The following is a 21,905-nucleotide window of genomic DNA, read 5'->3' as shown; positions in this document are numbered from 1 at the left end:
TTTTGGTTAAATTTTTTTTTCTTTTTTCTTTTCTTTTTTTTTTTTTTTTTTTTTTTTTACCAGGAGAAATGCTATTCAGGCAGCCGACTGCAGGGGTTCTCCGTGGCTAGCCACAATAAAGTCACCGGAGGAACTTTCTACCTCCTAGTGCCCAGGCTGAGCCTGAGACCAAGTCCATCACCATCTCTGGAGGGAAGCCCGGGCATCCGTAATTGTAAAGCTCACCCAGTAATTCCAATGAGCGGTCACTGGACTAGGGTGAGTACTGACCAATCGCCTTGGTTTGCCCCACAATGCAGTGATTTATAATAAATATACCATTGGCCTCTGTCCCTCTTCCTGGCACAGAGCTCTTAAACCCCTTAGAATTTCCCAAGTGATGATAATGACCAAGGCGTCTTTTGTCATGTTAATGAGGTGACTTGCAGAAAGCCCTTTCTCACCAAAGGATGAAGCTGGTTGCCTGGGGAATAAACCCCATGGTTGGAGAGCCAGAAACTCCAGTCCCATCCTGTAGTCTTATTAGGCCAGAGGGGCTGGAGATTGAGCTCAACAGCCAATGGTCAATGATTGAATCCAGAGTGCCTAGGTCAAATGAAGCCTTAACAAAACCCCAAAAGGATGAGGCTCGGAGGGCTTCTGGGTTGTTGAACATGGGGAGATCTGGGGGGCATAGCACACTCAGGGCATAGAAGCTCTATGCCCTGTCCCCATACCTCACCCTATGTGTCCCCCATATGGCTTTTCCTGAGTTATATCCTTTTATAACAAACTAGTGACTCGGTAAACGTTTCTCTGATTTCTATGAGTTGTTCTGGCAAATTCATCAAACCCAAGGAGGAGAATGTGGGAACATCCCATCCATAGCTGGTTGGTTACAGGCACAGATGACAACCCAGACTTGCAACTGGCATCTGAAATAAAGGGAGAGGTCATTGCCTTGTAGGACTGAGCCTTTCACCTGTGGAATTGTAGGACGCCCACTCAGTATCTGTCGAGAACTGGAGAATTGATTGGCGCTTTGGGAAGAACACACAGGGGCTTTCTGGGACTTGGGATTTTGAGTGCTAAGATCAGGAAGGCCCCAGGCAGGCCTGGGCATGTTGGCCACCCTAGTTACTGTACTTGAGTTGCAAACGTATTTAAACACAGGTGGCTGAGCAAACCCCATCCTGTTACACGGCTGAGCTTTAGAACATTTGGCCCTGACCTGGAGGTGTGTTGGGAGCTGGTTTCTCCACTGTCTTCGCGCCCCCACCCCTCGTGGTTTCTGTAATGCTCTCTTGGTCAGAAGACACTGGATAGATCCATGAAAACACCTCCTCGTCTCCAGCCCCTAGTCTCCATTTCTTCATCTCTGGCCAGCACACCTCCCCTCACTACCTCAAATAAAAGCCCAGGAAAAAAAAATCACCCCACCAATTAGCAATATTTTCTTTGTTTGAGTAAAGGCATTCCCATAAGTTTTACATTACATTAAGCCAACGGTTCTCACCCTGAGCCTACACTGGAATCACCTGGGAGACTTGTTAAAACACAGATTCCCAGCCCTGGTCCGCAGAGTTTCTGAATCCGTACGTCTGAAGCAGGGCCCCAAATTGATATTTCTAACAAGCTCCCAGGTAATACTGGGGTGCTGCTGGTCTGGGGAGACACTTAGAGAACCACCGCATTAGGGGAAAGAAGCCACAGCATTACTACGCCAGTCTTCTCCGGAATGAAGGGATTTTCAAATTCACACTGAAGCAAAACACACTTGGTTGCTTCTTTTGGGGTTTTCTGCACACAACCTTCAGTAGGATCTTCAGTAGGACCTGCCTCTCGTTGGGTTGAATGCTCTGGATCAGAGTTGACGAGCACCTGGCTGCAGGTAGGAGACACTCAAAGAAGCTAAATGCCTCAAGCTGAGGGCTGCTCACTAGGGAGGCACAAAGCCTCATTACAAAACATCTGGAATCTCTGTTCTGCGACATGAAAATCACACCAGAGGCTTCTCTGCATTAGAGACACAGAGAGAGGCAGAGACACAGGCAGAGGGAGAAGCGGGCTCCCTGCGGGAAGTCTGATGTGGGACTCGATCCTGGGACCCCGGGGTCATGACCTGAGCCAAAGGCAGACACTCAACCACTGAGCCACCCAGGTGCCCCTGAATTTCTTTCACAATAAAAAATCACACTGAACAGGCTATGATCTGTACACTCTTCTTGGATACTAGTCTTAAATAAAAAGTTCCATTAAGGGGCCCCAGGGTGGTTCAGCATCTGCCTTCGACTCAGGTCATGGTCCCAGGGTCCTGGGATCCAGCCCCACATCTGGCTCCCTGCTCAGCGGGGTGTCTGCTTCTCCCTCTCCATCCGCTGCTCCCCCTGCTTGTACGCTCTCTCTCTCTCTCTATCAAATAAATAAAACCTTAAAATTTTTTTTAAAGTTTCCTTAAAAAAGAAAACAAGCATAAAAGTTGCTTTGGGGTCCCAAAGCCCCTCACCTGGAGCTTTGTGGCCCATGAGCTTGTGGCTCCCACCACCCACCTGCACCCCTTCCCCCTGCAGGTCCTCCCTTCTCCTTGCCCACACTGGAGTCCTGCAGACCCAATCTAACCAAACAAAAGGATGATTTCCCCCTGTTGCCGTACGGGATCTCAGGAACATTTTAAACAAATTACAAATAACCACAGTATAGGGACCCAAAGATTTTTAGGTGTTCTAACCCCAGCTGCAAGCCCACGCGCCTCCACACTTTGCTATAGGGGATTAGGGTTTTTCTGGTTGGGTTGCTCCGGTCATCAAAGGTGCCCCGACGGGTGCGCCTGAGTCTGGGGGACCACCCGGCCACTTTGGAGCCAAAGGCATGGCTCTGCTTATGGCTTCAGTCCCGCCTGGGTGCATTCTTTGACGTGTTCTTCTTCCCCTGGGAAGTCCTGTCTGGGTGTGCTAATGGGTGTGCTAATGCCCTGGCCCCTGCTTTTCACCATTTCTGAGACTGGAGCCTGTCTTCATCACCATGTTGTGATTCTACTCAGTCTTCCCGAACAGACGTGGGTTTAGGGTGACGTAGAAAACTGCTTTGTGCTTTAGGCTGACACCCAGATGCCTCTGGAAATTTAAATCCCTCTGACTCAAAATATTAGGTCCATGGTTAACAATCCTTTTAGTGAAGCTGAAAGGTATATGATGAATGCCAAAATTACAAAACACTTTCATCGTTTCTTTAAAATAAGGGGAAGAAACTGTTAGATTTCTTTTTTTTTTCTTTTTCTTTTTTCTTTTTCTTTTTTTTTTTTTTTTTTTTTTAGGGGGAAAGGGCAAGGGACGGGGAGAGAAAGAACCTAAAGCAGGCTGCATGCCTAGCGCTGAGCCTGACACAGGGTTGGATCCCAGGATCCTGAAATCATGACCTGAGCCGAAATCAAGCGTGGATGCTTAATGGACTGAGTCACCCAGGTGTCCCAGAACTGTTCTATTTCTAAAATTCCTCCCTACCCTGACCTTTGATAATACTACTAATAGCTACCAATTACCGGGCACTGTGTATGCCAGGGACCCCATTTAGCACTTTGTGCACCAAGCAGGAGGGGAAGCTGGTCCGCTGACCTTCGCTGAGCCAACTTCCAGAGCAAGCAGCGCTGCAGGCCCCCTGAGAACTGCACTAAGCCCTGCGTGGGGCTGACGCTGCCCTCCTAACTCCTGCTGCCCTGCTCCTTCTGTCCTGACCAAGAACCAGTTTCGGACACCTGTACTTGTTATCGTAACTGTCACATTTAATCAGTATAGAAATTGATGATGCTGGTCCCCTCCCCCCCCCCGCTGAGTCCCCCCATTCTTCCCTCACTCTGAGTGTCACGGGTCACCCGCACTCCATAGACAAAGCACCGCGATTCTGAGGCCCCGCGTGGTCCCTGGGACGCCCCTAGAGGGCAGCGTCACCCAACAGATGGGTCCGGGGCACCCGCCCCCCAGCACAGGTGCAGCTGCAGGGCCTCCCCCCATCCCGCCCCATCCCTCCCCATCCTGTCCCATCCCACCCACCGGGACAGCCCCCCTGTGACCCTTGCACCCGCAGCTGCAGCTTTAACCCCAAGGCCCCTTTCTGCTCAAAAAACAAACACCATGGGTCCTGAAAGAACCGGTTTAAACTGAACAAAACTGTTGATGTTTTGGTGAAACACAACAAAGCAAAAAACCGGGAATAATTGTACTTGCACATTTGGTGGCCTCCCTCCCTCCTCTCACTCCTCCCTCCCCAGACTCTCCAGAAGTCTATCAGTAGTTATTTCTTGCCTGGCCTTGTGTTTGGCAAGGTGGGCAAATGTCCTAAAAGAAAAGAAGTTTCATTTTAAGCTCTAGCAGTTTATTGTTATGCTAGTAAATGTGTGTTGGATATTTCCACGTGCCAAACATCCAGGTGAATATTACACAAACTATCTCATTGGATTCTTACAACAAACCTAAGGATAAGTGCTTTTATTATGACCCCCATAGTAAGGGTGGGGAAACTGAGGCAGGGGGCGATGCGCTTGCCAAATCCAGAGCTTGCCAAATACCATGCAGTTAGCTGGTGGCGGACTCAGAATTCAACCCTAGGCGGGCTAGCGTCAGGGCTCAGGCTTGGCCACGATGCTGGGTTGTGGGCAACTTTGGAAAACATGATTAGGACGTACGTGGATGGACACTGTAACCAGAGAAGTGTGTCAGAGCGGAAGGTTCAAGGAAAAAGGACAGGGAAAGGACGGCGATGCCTCTGATAAAACAAGGGGGCCGAGGCCAACACAGAACCCTCTCTGGACTGGGCCCACCGCACACCAACTCCAACAGTGACAGGCCGCAGAGCTGAGGGGCCGTGTAGGAGGAGGAAACTGCGACGTCTTGCTCGAAAAAGGAGGCCCTAAATGGCGAGAAGAGACAGCAAGGTGGAGCAAAGGCGCCCCAGTTTTCCTGTGCGCTTGTGGAACAGAAGAGAGCCTTGGGGAGCGTGGAGTGGTGCACGTAGTGGGAAGCGCGAGAGGGAGAGGCAGAGACAGAAACAAGAGAGGAGAGGCCGGTCCTGGCGGGTCCAGGGGGGTCCAGGCCCCGGGGAGCCGGGGGAGCTGTGGGGAGGAGGGAGAGAGGCCCCTTCAGCCTGAGACCAGGAGGCCGTACCCGGATGGAACCCTGTGCAAGTTGAAGTCTTCAAATCAGCCTTCCTCTCCTTGGTAAAAGCAGAGGCGTGGGAACAAGACCTGGGGACACTTTCTTCCTGTGAACTGATCCATTTCGTACTTAGAGTGACCGCAAAGCAGACGAAATTACGTGAGGCAGCAGAGGAGGCTGGGGGAGGAAAGCAGACGCTGCAAGTGTGAGGTTCCCTGCAGGACCTCAGCGCAGACCCAGGCCTGCCACGTGCCCGCGGCGTGGACGCGAGCACAGCTGATGCGCGACCCTTTGGGTTTAAAGGAGTTTTTTTTGTATTCAGGTTTTAAAACAGTGGACAGATAGACATTGTCTTCCTTACTTGCCAAATGGGAAAGTTAAAGGGCAGACAAGTCGGCCCCCTTTGGCTTAAAGCCACAGAGAAGGCCACGGGCAGAGCAGAACTGGTGCCCAGGACACGTCGGCGTCAAGTCCAGCCCCTGGACGCATCCCAGCAAGGGCCCCAGTGCGCTGGGAGCCCCCGAGAGCTCCAGACCAGCACGGGCTCGGGACGTGCTCACGTGGCTGGGGACACAGCAGCGTTCTTCTGGGAGTTAAGGCGGAAGTCTCTGACAATTGGATGGTGACATATGGATATGCTGGTGACATGAGGCCCGTCGCGCCGTACATTCGGCCTGTGGTTGAGCAGCTCCATTTCATTCCCCGCGACCACCTCCGCATCTGCCAAGGAGAAGGCCTGGGGCCAGGGACTGAGCAGCGAGGAGGACAAGCTCTCAGTCGCCGCTGCCGATGGCAAGGGCGGCGGGCCCAGTGCACCTGCCCACTGGCCTTGCGGAGGAGGACGCTCCCCCATCAGATGGCTTTTGTCCGCAGGAGCGTCTTCAGAGCCCCCCTCCGGTGACAGCGCGGGGGGGTCTCATCGGGTTTCCCACCTCCTCCACCTCGTCGTCTTTGAGGGGACCTTGCTCCACCTTCCCTCCGGCAGGGAGCCGTCCTCCCCGAGAGCACCAGGCACCTGCCCTGTTCCTCCTTCCAGGCTCACGGAGCTCCTGCCTTCCGGCCGACCAATGCGGGGGGGACTCGGTGTGGGGAGCAACCCCAGGCATCCGCAGGCGCCCCAGCAGGACTTGACAAGGAGCGTGGGCCCAAGGGCCAGTCCCTGGCGTCCCCAGCGAGGGAGGGGGCCGAGACGCAGGTGCGCGTGGCAGTGCGAGGGCCCACCTGCCAGGGTGTTCCCAGGCCACCTGCGGGGAAAGTGACCCGGAGCTGCGGGCCTGGGGGGGCCCTCTCCCCGCTCTGCTCTGTCCGCTTTGTTCTCACGTAGAGCCGTGGAGCCCGGCTCTTTTGCTCTCACATCTTTGAGGGAAGTGGGCGGCGTCGGGGAAGCGCGGGTCCTGCTCCTGGGCCTCAGCCTCGGTACAGCCTGGCCCAGGGGAGCAGGGCCACTGGGAGGGCTGCGGAGGGACAGAAAGTGCCTGTCTCTAACCGCCCTCAGGCTGTCCTGCCCCTTGTTTTCTTGGCTTTGTTACCTGACAGTCTTTTTTTGTAAAGAGTTTGCTTATTTCTTCCTGAGAGAGAGAGAGAGAGAGAGAGAGAGACAGGCCCAGGCAGAGGGAGAAGCAGGCTCCCCACGGAGGCCCGATGTGGGCCCGATCCCGGGACCCCAGGGTCATGGCCTGGGCCGCCCCGCCAAGCCCCCCCCCACCGCCACCACGTCCCTGATGCCAGAACCAGTTCCAAGCCTGGCTCACCTGGCAGGACAGGATCTCCCAAAATGCGTCTCTACCCATGTGACCCGGACCCGGCCAGGCCTGTGGATCAGGAGGCTCAAAGCTGTTTCCCTTGAGAAGGCCCAGAAACAGCCCAGAGGATCCAAGGCATCCACAGGGAAAAGCCACCCGGTGTCGGAAAGGTGTCCCTTTGCAGAAGGCTGCTTGCTCCATCCTTAGGCTGGCGTGGCCCCCCTGCCCCCCCACCCTCCCCACCCCCCCCACCACTGGACTCAGGGCTGCGGCCCCAAAAAGCCGCTGAGTTTCCACCGCGCAGCTTAGAAATGAGGAGAGTAATGCTGGGTCCAAGGATTCGGATGTCGAGGGGCGCCTGGGGGCTCAGGCCCCCGCCTCAGCGTGACCTCAGGGTCCTGGGACTGAGCCCAGGACTGGCTCCCTGCAGCCCTGTCCTCCCCCTGCCGTCCACTCTCTCTCTCTCTCTCTCTCTCTCTCTCTCTCTCAATCAACTAAAATCTTTTTTTTTTTTTCCGACTAAAATCTTTTTTTAAAAAACAATTCAGACTTTGAGCCATTGGTCACTGGGCTCGTCTAGGGGAACAAGCCCCCGGGACGCAGCTCGGGATCCAGGGACTCAGGGCGGCATTAGCCCCGACGCAGCCCCCCAACCCCACCCCGGCCGCACTGGAGGACCCCCCGGGAAAGCGCAGCCGGTTGCCCTGCAGGAGCCCGAGCAACGAGCACGGCCCGGAGGAAGCCGACGCCGAACAGATGCCAAGCGAGGCTTGCGGGGCTGAAGCTCAGCCACATTCCCACCCGAGCCCTCAGCCCCGCAGCCCCACGCCCGGCCTCCCACAGGTGCCCTCGGGGCTGTAAGAGCCGCCAGCGGGCTCCGGGGCTCCCGGGCCTCGCCTCCTACCTGTGCCCGCCTCGGGGCCTGGGCCTGGGCCTGGACGTCCTGGGGGCGGTGGCCGCCGGAGCCGCAGCCTGTGAGCGAGCGTGTCCTTGAATGTGAAACACTGGGCGCCTTCCACCTTTATCACGAGACGCAGAGACGTGACGAGGCCCTGACACTCCCAGGCCCGCCGGGGGCTGCGGTTGCCGGGCCTGAGGACCCCAGGGCCAGGGGAAGGCTCCGCACAGCTGGGGTCAGCCCGCTGGGGACCAGCCAAGTGAAGCCCCTGCCAGATGGTGCCGCTCGGCCCTGCCCTCTGGCCCCGAGCCTGCCAAGCCACCGGCCACGCCGTCCTCCCCGTCCCGGGCGGGGTCATCCCAGTCCCTGTCCTCTGCCCCCGAGCCTGCTAAGCCACTGGCCGCACTGTCCTCCCCATCCCGGGCAGGGTCATCCCAGTCCCTGCCCTCTGCCCCCAAGCCTGCCAAGCCACCAGCCACACCATCCTCCCTGTCCCAGGCAGGGTCATCCTCAGACCCCTGCTCTCTGGCCCCCAAGCCTTATAAGCCACTGGCCACGCCGTCCTCCTCATCCTGGGCGGGGGTCATCCCAGGTCCCTGCCCTCTGCCCCCAAGCCTGCTAAGCCACTGGCCGCACCATCCTCCCCGTCCCAGGCAGGGTCATCCTCAGACCCCTGCTCTTCTGGCCCCCAAGCCTTGTAAGCCACCGGCCACACCGTCCTCCCCATCCTGGGCGGGGTCATCCTGGTCCCTGCCCTCTGCCTCCGAGTCTGCTAAGCCACCGGCCACGCCGTCCTCCCCATCCTGGGTGGGGTCACCCTCAGGCCTCCTGGACAGGAGGGAAGCTGAGAGCCAGGCATGGGGAGGGGGGTCACCGATGTCCCAAGGCCGCCTGGTGGGACCAGAGGCTCCATGTCGGGCTCCCTGTCCTCCCTGAGTCGTCTCCGGCTAGCTGTTCTGAGGACCCGGGCACTCGCCTCTCCAGGCCTCTCTTTCCCTCCGTGGCTGTGCTCCCTCCCATCCCTTTCTTCTCCACCCTCTCTTCCTCCTCCCCTGTGGCCTTATGCTGTGTGCTGTGGACGTTGCTTAGCATATTCCTTCTTCCACTAAAAAGTCTCGGGATTGCATCTACTCTTCCTTCAATATTCCATTTACAGTAGGACCCCACCGAGCGGCAAACGTGTAGGCACCTTATGACACAGTCTCAGGCACCACTTTACCAATAGAACAATACACCCGTGTCCCAAAGTGCTTTGAAATGTGTGTTCTGTCCTTAAAAATCCTATTATTGGGGCAGCTGACTCTTCCCAGACGGATTGCGGGAGGCTATCCTATCAGGATGTCTATTCCATAACCCACAACAGGTGTATTTCAATGATCCCGTCTTGGATCCTATGATCCCAGACTCTTCCCCACAAGTCGATCGCAGCTGACTGTGCCTTTCCCAATATTGCTCATTCAATTCCTCCGGACAAGAACAAGAGGAGACAGTTTGACCAACGCATGCATGTTCAGGAATCAGCTCTGTGAGCCTTAGGTCCCGAGCAGCCTCCTCTCGCTCCTCTAAGAGACTATACATTCGATTGTCCCCCAGAAAGGAAAGTAGGTAATAAGGAAATCATCTAATCATTTTTTTTAAGATTTTATTTACTTATTCATGAGAGACACAGAGAGAGGCAGAGACACAGGCAGAGGGAGAAGCAGGCGCCCTGTGGAGAGCCTGCGGTGGGACTCGATCCCAGGACCCCGGGATCACGCCCTGGGCCACAGGCAGACAGACGCTCAACCACTGAGCCACCCGGTGCCTCCAAATCACTTAATCTTATCCACTGGGATTTTTTTTTTTTTGGTAACTTTTACGTGTTCCTGTTCTTACTCTTTCTTATAATTTCAGGCAAACAGACGTTGACCATGGCTTAAAACAGCACAAGTTTTTGACCTTAGAGTTCACTGCTGTCTCTGCCCAAACTGATGCCTATTAGTACACCCATTGTGGAGGGAAAGTTGATGATACCTACCCAAAGTCCTTGTGCCTACGCCCTCTGCCATAGTAATTCTGTTGGTAGTCATTTAGCTTGGGGACCATGGTGATTTCACGCAAGTGAGAAAAAGGACCCCCTTCCTTAAGACATTTTGTACGGTGCCAGAGATTTTTCATAATAAGTATTTAAAGTTATGATACCTACACGGTGACTGTTGCCCACATAGGTGAAGTGCTTCGTGCAGTGTACAACCAATACAACTGTATATGTTCGCCCCAGGTACCTGATGAATACATATGAAGGGTGACATCAATATATATGTAAATACATATTTATAGAAACGTGATTTGTAATAGCAAAAAAATTGTTGCAAATGTCCATCAGCAGGGGACAGATTAAATAAATATATTAAGGGACCTTTATACAATGGAATACTGGGGAGCAATATAAAAAGAATAGAGTAGACCTACGTTTGCTGATACAAAAAGATATTTGAGGTAAATTATGAAGTGAAAAAAGCAAGATGCAGAGGAGAATATTAATAAATCAATGTATGTGAATATATTTTAAGAAAAAATTGGCTATATCAGCAAGTTTTTGAATGTCTTTTGACATTTTTCTCTTTTGAGAAAGATATTCAAGACATTATTAACAGGAGTCTTCTAGGAGGAGAATAACTGGGCAAGAAAGAAAGCTGTTGGTTCAAATATATACTTTTCTGCATTGTTTGAATTTTCTTACCAAAAGTACTTATTACTTTCAGTTTAAAAAATCAGCAGGGTGGGCCCCCCGGGTGGCTCAGCGGTTTAACGCCGCCTTCAGCCCAGGGCGTGATCCTGGAGACCCGAGATCGAGTCCCGCGTCGGGCTCCCTGCATGAAGCCTGCTTCTCCCTCTGCCTGTGTCTCTGCCTCTCGCTCTCCCTGTGTCTCTCATGAATAAATAAATAAAATATTTTTTAAAATAAAAATAAATAAATAAAAAATCAGCAGGGATAATCAGAATAGAAAATTATCTTTTTTTCTTGCATTTTTAAGCACAAAAAAATCTAAGAAATGTGAGGGGTTTTAACTTTTTGTTTTTTTAGATTCAAGTTAGTTAACATATGGTGTAGTACTGGTTCCAGGAGCAGAATTTAGTGATTCATAATTTCCGTGCAACACCCAGTGCTCATCCCAACAAGTGCCCTCCTTAGCCCTCCAACAGCCCTGTTTGTTTTCTATGTTTAAGAGTCTCTATGGCTTGCCTCCTCTCTGTTTTTATCATATTTTATTTTAAGAAGTGTTTTTAAATTTAAATTGCTGTGCACATCCCCCAACAGAATATATTAGAAAAATAAACTGCAGTTTCTTGCTTTTTGTTTGTTTGGGGTTTTTCTGTTTGTTTGTGGGGTGGTGGTTTTTTTTTTTGTATTTGCTTTTTATTTTATTTTTATTTTTTGGTTTTATTTATTTATAGCAAAGGGCTGAGGAGGGGAAGTAGCAAGGCTGGTGGAGAAGCAGGGACACAGAGCCCTCTCTGTGCCCTTGCCTTTTAAGGGCACTTCCACCTTTCAATTCTTGTTGGAAATTTGTGTCTGTTAGACCACTGATATCACAGAACAAGAGTATCATGAATCTCACCTTCTTTTATGGATTCAGGTCTAGTTGAGTGAAACTCAGTGCCTCCAGAGTTGCCCATCATTAGAAACCCAGGGACCTGTTAGAAAGCTACTCATCGTGTCCTTCCTTCCTCATATGGTGCTAAGACGGTGGAGAATAATGAGATCAGGTGTCTTTTTCTTTTTGCTTTGGATCCCTAGTGAAAAGGGAATTCCAGCTTTCTATTTGTCCCTGAAATTTTAAACCTGTTAGAGTAACAGTAAAGCTGAATTCACTGTCACAAATCTTATGTTAAGAATTTACGGGATCCCTGGGTGGCACAGCGCTTTGGCGCCTGCCTTTGGCCCAGGGCACGATCCTGGAGACCTGGGATCGAATCCCACATCGGGCTCCCGGTGCATGGAGCCTGCTTCTCCCTCTGCCTATGTCTCTGCCTCTCTCTCTCTCTGTGACTATCATAAATAAATAAAAATTTTAAAAAAAATTTTAAAAAAAGAATTTACTCAATAAATAAATAAATAAATAAATAAAAATAAAAAAAAATTTACTCCTCACAAATGAATATTGATTTAGGCTGCACATACATCATCCCACCCCCCACACAAAAGGATGAAAAGGAAGATTTTTTATTCGATGAGCAGAAGTAACATTTAATATAATTAAGTAACATCGCAATCCCAAATCTAACAATGCTTTCAGATCTTGAAAAAGAGAACTATTTGTTTTTCTTAAGAAAAATCTCCTAAAAAAAAAAAAAAAAATCTCCTTTCAGGAGCGGATGTAGGAGGAGAGCACTGGGAGTGCTACAGACGGCCCCGAGCAGTTTGCTACTTCGGGGCTTTGTGTCCCGGGTGATGCACCTGGTCCAGCTCCAGGGCAAGGCCTGGACTCCGATTATACGTCATGTGTATTCCGACGACGAGTCACACACGTCCTTGTGCTTCCACACGCTGAGCCACGGTCTTAAATACTGAGCTTATTCCGGGGAAAGCCTTGTCTCCCACTCGCCCCTTGCTGAATCTCTTTCTGGAGACTATTCAGAGCTCCAGTGTTTCTTTGTTACCGCGCTTGCCTTGGTCACCTTGCCTGTGTCACTGCACAAGCTCTCATTCATTCTGTGAACGCCTCTGGAGGGTCTCGTCAGGGCCAGGCTGTCACCCAGCACTAGGGCAGGTGACATGAAGGCCACTGGACGGACACGAACCGTGTGACCCCTGCCCTCAGGTCGCAGCTGGCAGGCCACGCGCTCTTGTGTCCCATGTGCCCGGTTTGCTTGGCACAGCCAGGCCAGAGCTCGGGCGAGGCCGGGGAGCCGTGGGCAGGTTGAGGGGACTGTCCCGTCAGGGCAGGCAGTGCAGGTGGGCGACGAAGGCAGCACCTTCGAGAATCCCGGGGCTCCTGGCCCCCCGCTGCCCGCCGATTGACATCCCCCAGCTTGCTCCTCTGACCCTGCAGCTGGATCCTCTCGGCTGGGGGTCCTCTGGGTCCTCTGCCCCACTGCGGCCACCTCCAGTGTGTGGCCCCGTCACTCCCTGGGGACGCACCTCCTCAGCCCTGAGCTGTGAGCCGACGGACAGCAGGCCCGGCTTCCCTCCTGTGGGATGCGCCTCCAGACCTGGGGCGCCCAGCTGGGGCCTTGCACACTGAGGGTGCCCATCCCTTGTGCCAAGGACAGGGTGGCCCAGAGGCTGCAAGCCCGGGGTCAGGGGACCAGGGGAGGCCAGCTCCCAGGCCCGCCGTCTCACCAGCCCAGGGCAGGGAGCCACCCCCGCTCCCCTCACAGCCCTGAGAGCTCCACTCAGGACCTCCTCACCCCAAGGCCCCAGCCTGGGAGGTGGGGGCACAAACACTCGGCCCCCCACTCAGCTCCTAGCCAGCGATGTCCCCGTTTGCCTGAACCTTTACAACCTTCAGCACATTTTTAGTGTTTCCTTCACTTTAACAGAAGCAAACGTTGGTTTGAGGCATTCACAGGACTCCGACTGGACTCTCCAGAAGCAAAATAGGAATTACAAGGAGTCAGTTTGCTAAAAAACAAAAAAGGCACTTTTTTTTTTTGTATTTCCCAGCAACTAATTAAATGTGATAGTAGCTTCAGTAAATGGACCTTCCATTTAGCACTGATTTCATTTACGTGTAGGGAGGCGTGGGGAGTGGTGGTTAAGGTGTTAGGACAATAGGCTTTCCCTTCACTGCATGGAAGAGAGTCCCCGGGTGGACATCTGCAAGCCACTTCTCTGGCAACCACATTTCACAATGACATCTGCTGGTGGATATCACTGGGGACCCAGTTCAAATTGGGCGACGCTTAATGATAAGCAAGATCTTCTCTTTACTGAGGATGATAGCGGGCAGGACAGACCTGGACACGGCCAAGGTTCTAAGAATACTTCCCAGGATGGTGTCCTGCAGGAGTTGGAGGCCTGGGACCCTCAGCAGAATTTTACTCATGGCATTTGGTTTATGCAAGGCCATGAAAGAGACCGTCTATCAAAACTACCCCAGTACCAACCCGACCCTGAGCATTTGTGAAGCCCGTCTTGGAACTGATTTAATGGCCAGAGCTTGGAACTAGGGAGTAGCCGTTCCCTCTTCTTGCTGTTTCCTCCAAAGGACCTGTTGTACGAGACATTTTGTCTCCATGCCACGATTTGACAAAGCAGCTTAGAGTTATAGCGACTTTGGTAAAATATTTCAAGAACACTAATTCAAAGTACTGAATGGAAAAGTCTTATCTTTCTTGGAAGATCTTAGCAAAGCCCTTTGTGATGTGCTTCTCCGACATCCCCCCTGCACACGGGCATCACCGCCCTCGGCCTAAAATGTGTAAAAATCAGAATGAGCACCACATGCTAGATGCGGAACACAGTGGGCCCAGCCCAAGGTGCTTCTACTACTGCAGTCTGGCCAGTGGCTGTCGACCAGTTGACCACGGTTCAGGAGACCTGGCTTGAAAAGCAGCGATGTTGTAGCTGGAGGGTAAATGAGGAAAAATTCACATTGCTCAGTGTATAGGCTTCTGGACAGCTGTGCAGACATTGGAAATCTGTCAAACCAAGATTTTAAGATTCGTTAGTTGGGAATTGGTGGGTTTAAAGGAAATATAAATGAAGAATCGTCAATTTTATCTGCTTCCAAGTTTCGACTTTAGGGCTTTCTGAAAGTAGGGAGGTTCCTCCGAAAAATAAAAATAGAACTACTGAATGATCCAACAATGTCACATCTGGGTATTTATCCGAGGGAAGAAGGAAACATTGCCATTTGCAACAATGTGGTTGGACCTCAAGGCCGCCGTGCTAAGTAAAAAAAATCAGAGAAAGACAAACACCGTGTGTTCTCACTTCTAGGCAGAACCTGAAAAACACTGAACTCTGTAGAAACAGAGACTGGCCTTCCCAGAGGTGGGGGCGGGGAGTAGGGAACATGATAGTGAAAAACAGAGAGTGAAAGTAGTGAAAAAAAAAAAGAGTATTTTACGACTCATAAAAATGATAAGAAACTCATATTGCAATATCCACAAATAAAGTTGGATTAGAACCAGCCGGCAAGGTTTCCGAGCATCAGGTCCCCTAAATACAGACCTGAACCACAGAGAAACTAAGGAAGGAATTTATACACATGTCACTCACTTGAATTGGTGATGACAGACAGGAAGAATGTCCTTGCCCGCCCTTGTCTTGGATGTTGTCTCCACCACCACACATTCTATTACCCTGCCTCAGTGGGTTCAGAACCCAAATTTAGGGTCAGCATGAAATTACCAGCTTGAGAGTGATGGCCAAGGACAGATAAACTGCCACCAAGTAATCCACCCCAATTGTTGCTAATTTGTCCTTGGAGCTCCCTACCAGAGAAGGTTTGCAAAAATCCCAGAGTCTTCTTGCGTCAGCCTTGAGCCTGTGTTTCTTTGTAATATTATCACTTCATACGTTTGGGTTGAGTAAGCGATTTTGAAGAATAGGTTTTGAATGCGTATCTTGGACATAATGTGATTCATACGTGTAAGTATGCCACCGAGATGAAAGATGAAGCCTCTGCTTTTAAGAAGTTCATTTGAAGATTTTATTTATTTATTCATGAGAGAGACCGAGAGAGAGAGAGAGAGAGAGAGAGAGAGAGAGAGAGAGAGATAGGCAGAGGGAGAAGCAGGCTCCACGTAGGGAGCCCGACGTGGGACTCGACCCCAGGACCCCAGGATCAACCCTGGGCCGAAGGCAGGTGCTCAACTGCTGAGCCCCCCAGGTGGCCCTCCTTTACATATTTTTTATTTATTTACATATTTTTTTCCTTTACATATTTTTTAATTTAACTTTTTCCCCTAGTTCAGATCCCTTCAATTTAGTGCAAAATGAATAAAATTTTACTCATTTGGAGATCATTAAAATAATTCTCTATGCCTAATTCCTGGCTCTAAGATTTTCTGTGTGACCTTGGGCCTGTTATTTTAACATCCTTAAAGCTCAGGTCTATCATTCATGACATAGAAAAAAATAATGCCTCTTGTGAGATCTGTGAGGATTACACGTGAAGACATGTGGAGTAGAGCCAGGCCAGTGGCAAACACAGCACACACCGATTCCTTTTTCCATGATTCTTTTGTTTTTTGTTTTTCTTTTCAGTGTACGTTTCATTGATTCTTAAAGGATTAGCTGTGTGTATTTTGGGATCGACCTCTGGGCGCTATATCTTTATTTCAGGCATAAACATGTTACTTTTGTAAAACAAAATTCCCTCATTAGCCTTTCATTAAAATAAACACAACTGTGTTCCATTTGTTCTTTTTTTATAGGACTGGAAAGGTCTGGCCATTGATGTATCTCATATCAATATGCCACATAAATTAGGAAAGCTTTTAGCTCTAAGTACCATGATATCCACCCCTTCCCGACTGAAGGGAGCAAGAGTTATTTTTGGTTTTGGTTTGGTTTGCATAACACAAACATCGGGACAGGGATTACTCGCTCTGGTTCAGGGGCTAATCAAGGACCATCAAGGACCTCAGTCCATGTTATCCTTGTACTTAGTCGGCCGTTGTCGTCATACCAGCCCATCATGTGCTTGCCGGGACTGTGACCACGTCTCCAAGTATCAGTCCTCATTCAAGGTTGGATGGATGCCACCAGCCACATCTTTCTCTTTCATCAGAGAAATAAGATCCTCACCAGAAGTGTCTCAGCACCCTTCCTCTAAATATTTTCACCCGAAACTAGTCACTTCTTTCCAACTAGGACACTTCTTTCCAATTGCAACAGAGGCAAGAAAGTCAAGTTTCTGGCAAAGGAAAGATGGATCACATCATTTTCTTGGGCCAATAATGAATCATCCACAGAACCAAGGCATATCACTGTCGGGAACATTATCGAGAATTTTTTTTTGTTGCAGTTGTGTATTGAAAGGGATATGTGGAATCACAACATAAAATAAATTTCTTACCGTGTCCCAGTGAGAAAGTTAAAGACACTGAACTATAGGCCCCATGAAGGCACTTATTAGCCATCTAGCAAGTATTTGTTCAACTGCACTGATTTGTATGGTTTGGAATTGGACTGAACTGATTTGTGGATTTACCCAGCAAATACTAAGACTAAATGCGTCCACTACATTAACCCTTGCAAACCCTCATTTCAATTTTGTGAAAATGCAGGACACCAGTAGGCTCTTACAGGTTAATAAGATTCCATAAATGCTCCTTTCTAGGGATAAATTATTGCATTTACTAGGGGCACCTGGGTGGCTTAGGTGGTTAAGCATCAGATTCTTGATCTCAACTCAGGTCTTGATCTCAGGGTCATGAGTTCAAGCCCTTAAAAAAAATTACTACTTCTGAAGGTCATATCATGGTCAGAGCTGAAGTTTGGGTCCCTGAGCTCTGGACTGCTGCATTCCTGAGCTCTCTGGTGCCCTGGCCCACAGCAAGGGGTGAATGCTTTCACAGTAAGCAATCAACACTCTGGAAGTCATCTTTGCATTTGTCCTAAACCAGAGCCACCTTAAACTGAAGGTTAGTGGATCTATATGGGTGTATCTCAGCCTCGTTCCCAATCAAAACCTTGGCTGTGGGCTGGTTCTCCTTCCTCTGCTCTGCCTCGACTTCCCTGGGCCCCCCGAGTCCCAGGGACCTCTGTGCCTGCCTCGCATGGGCTCATCCCATCTTGAATCAGGAAAAGAGCCTCCCATTCAGCAGGCCGCTGGGCCAGAACCACCCAAGAAAGCACAGCTTGCCCTTTCTTCCATCCCTTACAAATCGTCTCCAGAGACACATCATTGTAGAGTTACCTGGTTTCTTTCCATAAGAGTCCAGGCTTTCAAGGGGAGAAAACTGAAAGCAGGAGGTGGGGGCGGCGGGCATCCATGGAATGGAACACCTGAGCCTGCTGCCAGGGAAGGATCTGAGGACGGGGCCATTTGGGTCCCCTTGGTCCCAAATCCATCCCTCCCAGCAGCCCAGTGTCTATCTCTCAGGACGACCCAGAGCTGCAGGACCCCAGTGTGGACCCCTCGTGGATGCAGCAATGCATAAATATTCTAGCTGAAATAAAATCACTGAACCTCCCCTAAGGAGCTCCTCTTCAGAAATTGAAGAGAACATTCTTGATCATCCCTATGTGACCTGGTCACTTATGTTTCAGAATTTTCTTCTAATCAAAAAAATTCAGCAACTGGCAAGGAGTTTTTAAGCTGTCGGGTTTCTGGTTTTGGGCACTGCAGCAAGAGGGTTACAATCTTGTTGGATTCAGATCTGGGGTCAAATTCCAGCTTTGGCATTGAACATGGGTTAACTCTCTCAGAGCCTCAGTTTCCCTGTCTATAAAAGGGGACAATAGCACAGCCCGCCTCACTGGGCTGCAATGAGGTATAATTGAGAGAACCTAATCTAAGCATGGACAATAGCACCTGACACATGGGAAAGCATACCTGTTAACTGTTACCGTCATTAGTGCTTATGGGACTTGATGGAAGCCCAGGACCAGGAAATTAAGACCAAGACCAAGTGGGTCCTCACTTCCGAGTAAAATATAAATTGATTATATTTTCATGTATTTTACTTGTTTGCTTGCCCGCGTGACAATGCACTAGGGACACAGAACGCTGCAGAGCAGAAAGGACATGCGAGTCACACCCCTTTCTTCTCCTTTCTGAGAGATTTGGGCAGATTGCTTCACTTCGTTGAGCCTCCATTCACTCAACCATAAAATGGGGTAATAGGGAGCCTGGATGGCTTAGCTGGTCAAGCGTCTGCCTTCGGCTCAGGTCATGATCCCAGGGTCCTAGGATCAGGTCCTACGTTGGGCTCCCTGATTAGCGGGGAGCCTGCTGCTCTCTCTATCCCTCCCCACTGCTCGTGCTCTCTATCTCTTGCTCTCTCTCTCCCAAATAAATAAGTAAAATCTTTTTTAAAAAATGGTATTTTAAAATGGGGTAATGATAATTAACTTTAAAAAGCCTCATCTTACGGATAAAGAAGATGAGGTCTATGGATACAGTGGAATATTCCTCAGCCATCATAAGAGATGGATACCCACCTTTTACACAACGTGGAGGACCTGGAGGGTGTGATGCTGCACCAAGTACATCAGTCGGAGAAAGACCATCATCCTATGGTCTCACTCATACGGGGAATAGAAGAAATAGTGGAAGGGATCAGAGGGGAAAGGAGAGAAAATGAGTAGGAAAAATCAGAGAGGGTGATGAACCATGAGAGACTCCTGACTCTGGGCAACGAACAAGGGGTAATGGATGGGGAGGTGGGCAGGGGGACGGGGTGACCAGGTGATAGGCACTGAGGGGGCACTGGATGGGATGAGCACTGGGTGTTATGCTGTATGTTGGCAAATCAAACCCCAATTTAAAAACATACAAAACTGAAAAAAAAAACCATACAAAACTGTTGGCAAATTGAACACCAATAAAAAATAAATTTATAAAAAAATAAAATAAAATAAAATAAAAATACACAAAACAATTTTAAAAATTAAAGGCCTCGTCTTGCCTCCCACGGTTCTGGGGCCGCGGGTCCTCCCGTGCACCCCAGCATTTCCCGTACCCCACGGGAGCCCTCATCGGGCCACGCTGCCTCCTCCTCAGGAGTGTAAAATGAGTCTGTCTCGTTTGCTCTCAGGCCCTGGTGTGTCGCATGCCCCTCGGACACAGCTGGCCTTGTCGGCTCGTTGAATGAGAGAATAGCTGAGAATAGTTGGGAGGAAAAATGAAATTCTTTAGCCACTCAGCAGCCGCAGCAGAAGCGAACCGTGCCGTGGGCTATAAGGGCCCCGCGTAGGTGCTGCACCTAACGTGGGTTCTGGTCACCCACGCCTTTGCAGGAAGCGGTGCCACAGTGCAGCCGGCGCAGCCCTAGGAGCTCGGGCTCCTGTTGTGGAACCTTGCTTCTAAACATCTCTCCCAGCAGAAATCTTCTCTGAAGTTCTTAGGCAGGTGACACACGTGGGGAGGGGGACTCTGGTGCGGCCGGGGCGGGCCTTGGGAGAATTCACCCAGGGCCCAACAAGAGAGTGAAAGTTTATTGAAGGCACCACAGGGAAGCAGCAGGTGGAAGAGCCAAGGAGAGCCTGTGACAAGGCGGTGGGGAGGGGCCACAGTTCTAGGCTGGGGAGAGGGGTAGAGGATCCTCTGGAATGTCCACTTGTGGGAGTAGGTAGGGCCTCTGGCTGCTTCAAGGGAGCTCACGGTGAGCCTGTTTGCATTCACCCGGGTGGGCTCTGTGGGTGCCTTGGTTTTGCTCAAGCTTCCACAGCTCAAGCCTGTTGCCTAAAAGTGACAACAGAGTATAAAAACTCACAAGTCCGAATAAGCTGAACAACAAAAAAATGAACCTAAAACACTCCAAATCCTCCCACCAGGTAATTCTTGTTAACATTTTGGATGTAGCCTTCTGGGGTCTTTTCTTAGCAGCCTTATGGAGAGAGAATGCACATGCGGAATTAGTCTGCTAGGGCGAAGTCTTAGGGTTCTCCAGAGAAACACAGACAACCGGGGGGGGGGGGGGTAGAAAGGGAGAGAGATTGATTCATTGATTAATTTTTAAGGTATCGGCTCAAGGTGCAAGTCCGAAACCTGCCAAGTGGGCAAGCAGGCTGCAGGCCCAGGGAAGACTTGCCACCAAAAGGCACTGAGAGAATTCCTTCTCCCTCGGGCGAGGTCAGTCCTGGTTCTTCTCAGGCCTTCGTTGGAGGACGCTCAAAGCGTTCAAAATAACATTTGGCCAAAAATAAGGGGATTGTGGTCCAGCCAAGTCGTCACATAAACTCAACCACTGGAGGCTGCCATACGTGAAGAGGTGCCACAGACGGGGGTGGCTTTGACCATGCAAACTCATTTGCTCACAATTTGGGAGGCTGCAGGTCCAAGGTGTTAGCAGGCTTTGTCCAGAGGCCTCTCTGCGGGCCTTGTAGATGCCTGTCTTCCTGTGTCTTCACTTGGTTTTCCTTCTGTAGGTGTCTATGTCCTACTCTCTTCCGCGTGTGTGTCTGTGTGTGTGCACGTGCGCCCACGAGTACCCTAATCTCTTCTTATAAGACACAGGTCATATTGAATTAGGGTCCATCCCAATGACGTCATTTTAACTAAATTGTCTCTTTAAAGATCGTATCTCCAAACGCAGTCACATTCTGAAGTACTGGCCACGAAGACTGCGACACACGCCCCCTGATCAGGACATCATAACACACACCATAAAGTTCATCTATTCAAAGTATACAAGTCAATGTTTTTCAACATATTCGGAGTTCCACAGCTATTGCCAAAGTCAAATGTAGCATGTTGTCATCAACCCTCAAAGCAATCCCATACCCACTGACAGTCTTTCCCCACTCTCTGTCACCCACAGAGGGTCTATTTGTAACTAAGAAAATTGAAACCCAAAGATTAGTCTGAGGCTACAATCCAGCTGAGAAAAAAACAATAAACAAAAAACCGAAGGGCTTCCTCCAGGTAGGAATTTGAGATACTGCTAGACAGTCAGTTGTGTAGTTATACTAATTTTTTTTTAGTCCGAAATAAGAACATCCCCAAGGATTTTTCCATCTCTCAGTAAGTTTCATGGCTAAATCAAGTATATGATCGTCCTGCTAGATGCTTGCTCTTTCTTCTCTAGCTCGGCAGCATGTTACCCGATACTCTAGCCTGCTGTTTATCCCCCCACCCCCGTAGTAGGTGCAGAGTGCCCTTCTCAGAGAGTGAAGAGCTATCCAAGTCACAAGGGTTAGCTTTTCACCCACATACCTAAGGGTTAGCTCCTCACATGAATGTCACCTAATAACTATGGCATTAATTGTTCCGAAATGCTTCCACAAATCCCCACTTGGAAGGGACGGACCAATTCGCTTTATTTCCATTATTTAGAAAAGACAACGTGAAATGGCAGGACAAATTATGTCCCAGGTTATATATAGGGTTCTTGGGTTGCAACAACAAAACACAAGGAGAGGGGATTTCCTTTCTAAATTGCTGGTTACTTTTACTTTCACTTTTTTACTGGGGCGACTTCAAGCACAGTGCTCAGCAACTGCCTTCAAACGTCTAGCCTTATAATGTCAGGTAT

This window comes from Canis lupus, chromosome 1 (assembly GCF_003254725.2).
Source record: "Canis lupus dingo isolate Sandy chromosome 1, ASM325472v2, whole genome shotgun sequence".
Classification (NCBI taxonomy): Eukaryota; Metazoa; Chordata; class Mammalia; order Carnivora; family Canidae; genus Canis; species Canis lupus.
Note: the sequence above shows the minus strand (reverse complement) of the source record.